Source organism: Suricata suricatta, chromosome 15, assembly GCF_006229205.1.
Source record: "Suricata suricatta isolate VVHF042 chromosome 15, meerkat_22Aug2017_6uvM2_HiC, whole genome shotgun sequence".
NCBI classification, from domain to species: domain Eukaryota; kingdom Metazoa; phylum Chordata; class Mammalia; order Carnivora; family Herpestidae; genus Suricata; species Suricata suricatta.
Genome location: NC_043714.1, coordinates 23,562,524 through 23,569,903, shown reverse-complemented (window position 1 = coordinate 23,569,903; position 7,380 = coordinate 23,562,524).

Sequence of the window (7,380 nt, the reverse complement as noted above, 5' to 3'; positions counted from 1 at the left end):
TGTTGTGATTTGAAGTGTCAGGGATGTATGATATACATAACCCTAATATGGCTTAACATATCCGCCTTAACTATCTACTTATGAATCTGTGTGTCATTTTACATCCTGCATAGAAAATGGACAATGTCCTCTGAATGCAAGCTGCCCAAGGACAGAACCAGTGAAGTTGCTAGTATATTGTGGGTATTCTGTATCTAAGACCTACATGAACAAGGTTTCATTTCTTTTGACCTCTGACAGCCTATTACATCTAAGCCTTGTACTGAAATAAATTTATCCCTAACGTGTACATCCACGTACTTCCATCATCAACCTTCTAATATCTGCCATCCATATAGCACACGTCGCCTTTGGCGAGCACATCTGACAAGGAGCATTTAGAATTTGTGGAACGTTTAGAAGATAGTAGTCAATGATTATATTTTACTTCTGAGAGTATGTTTATTGATTTTATCTTTCAAGAAAGAATTCTAGCCACATTTACATTATAAAGTCAAACTCTCATTTCCCACATTTGTTAAAGATTCCTGCAAACTAATATTTCTTATTCAATTTCATATACAATAAACCTTGTGAATATTGCACCTTAGAAATATTAGCTTTTTCATCTGGGACGCCTGGCCTCTTAAACTCAAAACCGTGTGAAGAATTTGTTGATGAAAACAGCAGAGTCATGCTCGCAACCAAATTCACTAAATCAAACAACGACCCCTGGAATCGCCCACTTGCCTTCGTATTCTGTAGCACTCTTAATTACGACGATAATACCTGAGGGATACATTTTAGGGACTGATTCTCTTTCGGGAGGTCTATTGGTAGTTATTCAGTTTTTGGAGAAGTGGACAGCAAGCGAATCCTGTGGTTTTCATTTGCACGAAGTAGTTCCCACTTGCGGTGAAGTTACACAGAGATGCAAGGAATTGTGCACAGCCCATCATCTTTCTTGTCTATGTAGTAACTGAACAACGCTGAGGAATGTCACCCATGCAAGCGTACCAACAGAGGAAAGGAAGAAAAGAAAAAGGTGGAGAGTTATTCAGATATAGGATTCAACTCACTAAAAGAAATGTGACTGTAGCTCAGGAAAACAATACAATCCCAATTTATTCTTCTCCCTCCTGTGCCTATGGGCGCCATCACTGCTGAGTCAGCGCATGTTCCTCAAAGAGGGAAGAAGCCACAGACTCATCTCGACCCAGATCGTCAAGTACTCGCTAGCAATTAATCAGAGCTAGCTTTCCAGATGAAACCTGTTTCTCATCCATGTGATTGTAAATCATTTTCTTCATTTTATAGAGTAAAAACTTGAGAATTTCCAGAAGATACAGCAGATTCAAATAGCAGGTATATCTCCTCAAATGGGCAGTTTGTCTTCCTAATGATATTCAGATGTGGAAACACCACAGAATCCAGTCAGCCTCAGTCTAGTAAAGGGAAGACTCTCTTTAGGTCTTTTTTTTTTCTCAAAGAAATTACAAAGTACAGTAGAAGTCTTTTCTTCAATGCTAGGATTGGTAATTTACTGAACTGGTTAAGCAAATAAAATAATTAAAACAGAATTGTGAAAATGGTGTATCCGTATTTAATAGTGTATTTGACTTGAATATGTAAATTGCTCTCTTTTCAATATATTTTTACTTTTTTAAATGTTTATTTACTTTGAGAGAGAGAGTGAGCAGGGGAGAGGCAGAGAGAAAGAATACTAAGCAGGCTCTGTGCTGTCAGTGGAGGTAACATGAGGTCAGAAGATCATGACCTGAGCCAAAATCAAGAGCTGGACACTGAACTGACTGAGCCACCCAAGCTACCCCTAAATTGCTAGTGTTTTGTTAGAAAGCCTAGACTTTTTGTTTGAATAAGAACCCACTGCTTGCGATTCTTTATCAATTTTTTGTTTGTATAAATCTCATACACTGTCTTTGATGTCTAGTTTTTGTCTTAATGGAGGAAAAAAGTCAAAGCTATATGTAAAACCTAAATGCAGAAGCCTTCTAGAATTTTACACTTTTTCAAAATATTTTACATACTTGAATCAACTTGCTTTTATCCACTTCCAAAGTACTTCCCTGGGTTTTTATTGGGAAAAAATCTCTTTTAATACTCATAGTTCATCAGATTATGCAATGTTTAGCTAAATCATGATGAAATAATAAGAACAAATGACATAACCACGCTATGTAACAAATACAGTTGACCTTTGATCACTATATATAGTTGGTAGGATGGTCAGGGAACATTACAACACTCTTCACAACAGCCAAGGTGGAAACAATATAAATATCCATTAGTGGATAGATGGGTAAAGAAAGTATGCTATACAATAAAATACTATTCAGCCTCAAAAAGTAATAAACTATTGATGCATAGTACACCATGGATAAACCTTACAAACATTATGCTAGATAAAATAAACCAGTCACAGAAAGGCAGAGACTACATGATTACGCTAGTATGAGAAATCTAGGTCAAAATCATAGATTCAAAGAAATGAATGGTGGTCGCCAGGGGCCAGTGAAGGGAAAAATGAAGAGTTACTAATAAAAGAGTACAAAATTTCAACTAACAAGATGAATAAACTATAGATAATCTGCTGTACAACATTGCAACTGTCAACAATATTGTATTGTACACTTAAAAACTTATTAAAAGAGTAGATCTCATGTTAAATGTTCTTAGTGAAATAAAACAGGTTTATGAAGGAAACCTAAACTACATCATGGGAAAAATATTAACATTATTAGTAATCAGAAAAATGTAAAATAAAACAATTAATGCTATTAAAACAAACAAAAAAAGTGCCTACTACTTAAGGAAGTTAGCCACCTTTGTGTACTCCACAAAGGAAGTTGAAAATCTGAGTTACCTCAGGAAGTCAGCTAAAGGAAGATTAGAGTTTTTCTAGTATTTATTTTAACATGACATGTTAATTAATTTCTATTCCTCCTTCTATTGTGACCAATCCCTTTTCTCTACTTCTAAAATTAATTAGGCTAAATTCAGAATACTTTTATTTGCTTTAAGAGGAATAGGGAAGGACAATCATTTGGATGAAAAATAAAAGGAAATATCAGGCAGAATTAGGGAGAGCCCTCTTATAGCTCTTACAGTGAATTTAAACAAAGATAGCAACGTTCCTGAATTTTTCTTTTTTTTTTCTTTTATAGTTTATTGTCTAGTTGGTTTCTATATAACACCTAGTGCTCATCCTCACAAGTGCCCTCCTCCATGCCCCTTCCCTTTTCCCCCTCCCCCATGAGCCTTCAGTTTGTTCTCAGGATTCAAGAGTCTCTCATGGTTTGCCTCCTTCCCTCTCCTCAACTATTTTTCCCCTTCCCCTCCCCCATGGTCCTCTGTTAAGTTTCTCCTGTTAGACTTATGAGTGCAAACATATGGTATCTGTCCTTCCCTGCCTGACTTATTTCCCTTAGCATGACACCCTCAAAGTTCATCCATGTTGCTATGAATGGCCAGATTTCATTCTTTCTCATTGCCATATAGTACTCCAATTATGAACTTAAATGGATGTAGTTATTATAAATTAGAAAAATGATTATTTTAATCAATTATTATAGCCACTGGTCTAATTTTTATTGCAATCAAGAATTCTAGTTTGATTTTTGTCTCTTGAAAAGACTTAAAGACATTTGCTTGACTATTGGGTTGGCCATAGTCTTATTTCTTTATCTTTGGTGACAGCACAAGCTGGTTTTAGACTTCAAAGAGAAGAAAGTGATGGAATAATTTCTGAAGTATTTTTAAGAAGGCCTTTGTTGAATTTGTAATCAAATGAATATGTAAATGGTTCTCACTTTAATAGATGGGTCCTAAGAGATTGTAATTACGTTTTTTTAGGATGACACTGAATCCAATTTCAAAATGCAATGTGAGAGCGATGAGAAAGATTGTATGTGATCAATGAATCTTTTTGTAAAGAATCATTTTTAAACACAAAAAAAAAGAAAAAAAGAAAAAGAAAAGAAAAAAAAGAAGAAAAGGAAAAAATGTCACAGAGAAACAATTTTAGTCATGGTCACTTTTAGATTTTTAATTCTGCATCATAATCTAACCAAGTATCACATTCTTAAGTATTTTTTGTGTTTTCCACTCAATAGTAATTTGGAAATCACTATTGAATCACTAAATCATAAATAGTAAATGTGATTTTTGGAAACACATCCATGGCATAATTGAACAAAATAAAGTTATATAATTTAATTGTATAAACTTTAGGTACATAAAACAGTTATGGTATTTGTATATTTTCACATTAAAATTCAGGTATTTTCAGGAAAAAGACAAATGGATACCACACAAGGAGCCTTTTATTCTTGCTTTCCCAAGCACTTCTTATGGGTACCATTCATTAGGCTACATTAGATTAAAAGCTTAAGTCATTATTAAAAACTATATTAATTTTATGCCTAGGTGACATAGAAACAATCATCCTACATAAATGGGACTTATATTACCAAACCCTATATTCAGCATAAATTTATGAGTACTTTTAAGCTTACTTTTAAAGGTTTAATTGGGGAAAACATCAAATATTCATGCTAATTCCTAAGGCAGTAATTTATAGTAAGTATCATACATTATCCAAAGTAGAATATATATGATAAACTATGGTAGAATTTATAGTGAGTAGCATACATTTTCCAAAGTAGAATATATATATATATATATGTATATATATGTATATATATACACACATATATATGTATATATACGTGTATATATACATATATACATATATATATCTCCACACATATATACACATATATATGTATATATATACATGTGTGTATATATATATATATATATATATATATCCACTTCCAAAGTATTTCCCTGGGTTTTTATATATATATATATATATGGTAAACTATGACCTACTGAATATCTCTCTTAACAGATGGTAGAATTTATAGTGAGTAACATACATTTTCCAAAGTAGAATATATATATATATGTATATATACACACACATATATATGTGTATATATACATGTATATACACACACATATATATCTCCACACACATATACATATATATATGTATATATACACATGTATATATATACATATATATATATATCTCCACTTCCAAAGTATTTCCCTGGGTTTATATATATATATATATATATATATATATATATATATATATGGTAAACTATGACCTACTGAATATCTCTCTTAACAGAGGTCACTTTGTAGTAATGTTTTGTAAGCTGAGTAAAATGTTATTGTCCTTTACTGTGATATCATGATTGGTAGGCAAAGATGTATCTTCTTAGTCCTAGTCAAGGCAAATACCCCAGACAGAAAGACAATATTACTTGTAGCTAAAAGGTCGATTTTAAAAAGCACAACTAATGTTCTTGAAAAGGATTTCTCTCTGAGCAATGGTTTTCTAAACTGACATATGAAACATGCTATTTAAATTTCTTTAGAGCAACATAAAGAGATGAAAACTACAGGGTGTTTAAAGAAGACAACTCAATTCTCTATTGACTCAAGATAATAGTAGAAACATTTCTATCTTATCTGTAAGACTATTAAGCCTGTTAAATTGTTCTATACTTCATATTTGATTTAATCATCCCTTCATAGCATGATTTAAACTAGAAAACAGGCTAATAAAAAAATCAAGGTTATTTTCATAAAAGAATTTTCATAAAAATGATCTTGATTTTTTTTATTCCCCTGTTTTCTAGTTTATATTCCATAAAACAATCTGCATGAAAATAATCTGGGATATTACTATCAATATTAAAACGTTTTATTTTAAAGTTAGAGTTAATAAAATTTGTTCTGTGATCATATTCTTTGAGGTTACTTTTCATTACCAAAAATACTATATTAATCCCCAAAGCACATTAGTAGCTCCTCTTGTTTCCATATTCCACCTTTTCAAATAGGAAGATTACACAAATGCGATCACAAATAAATAACCATCACGTCAGCTAAGTGTGGCTTTCAATGGAAGAACACCATGAAGTGGAGGATCTGCCCAGGAAAATGACTTCAGCTAGAGCAAAGCCTCCTTTCACATCTCAAAAATCACTTCATTAAAAAAAATCATTATTTTTCTTGCTGCCATTGTCTTGACCTAACCCTCATTGCTCTTTTGATATAGAAATTTTGTCTCTTCTCACTACTTTAATGAAGAAAAACAAGCATTATAAAATTAAAACAAACAAAAATAGACATTTTAATCTTCAAAGCACGCTGTTATCACTGACATGCAAAGAAAGAAGCTTGGAGTTGACTATAATGATGGGATTCTATTTTCAAGGAGCTTCAGAAATCCTTTCTTAAAGCCCAGATTATATACCATTTTTTTTTTTTGGCCTTGCCTTTTTTTCTTTCGTCTTAGATCTAGCCAACAACCATGCAACGAGCAGCAGAACCAAATGATTTGTTTAACCAAAGTCATTCTCAACATTAAATAATTTGTATTATTATTATTTTTGAACATACTTCTATTCTAAAATTACTGAAACATTTTAAAATTTAAGCTGAGCTTCTATAGATTTTGTTTACATATTTTTATAATTCTCTTTAAGTAATTATAATTATCCATGGCTCATTGTTCAATTTCTGTTGATTTTCTTTAATGTTTTCTTTATTTTTGAGAGAGAGAGAGCGAGCATGAGCAGGGGAAGGGAAGCTAGAAAAAGGGAGACAGAATCAGAAGCTGGTTCCAGGCTCTGAGCTGTCAGCACAGAGCCTGTTGTGGGGCTTAAACTCATGAACCTTGAGATAATGACCTGAACCCAGGAGATCATGACCTGAGCCAAAGCTGGATGTTTAACCAACTGAGCCACCCAGGCACTCCTAATTTCTGTTGCTTTTTAATTCATGACTGTAGCCCAAAGAAAACAATTGTAAATCCTTATTTTAGGTCCATCTTATATCTGATCAATGAAAATAGCTCCCTTCACTACTAAAAGTAAAGTGAGTAAAATCTCAATACATTGCACCTTATAAAATAGTTAACTTAGGTTAAAACTATGTTGCTGCTCTTTACAATATTCACAATTTACCTCAACTATTCATGTTTTCCCTATTCTCTCATTAAAACATCAGTTTATGATTTAAAAGTAGTGATACAAATAAATGTGAGACCCCCAATATTAGAATGAAATCAGTTACTGTTAGGATAGACGAAGGGGTACTGCACATCTGAGACCTAAATGTAACCAAGAAAACACTCTGAGCAACAGCTTAGAGGTGCTTGGAGAAATCTGCATATATTAAGTCTACCTTCAAGGTCACTTGCCTTGTGATTCAAAACAGACTCTCCTTTTCAAAAGATAAGGAGCTGATTAGTTCTAAATTATTAACTGGAATATAGATTATACTGGTAAGGAAAAGAAA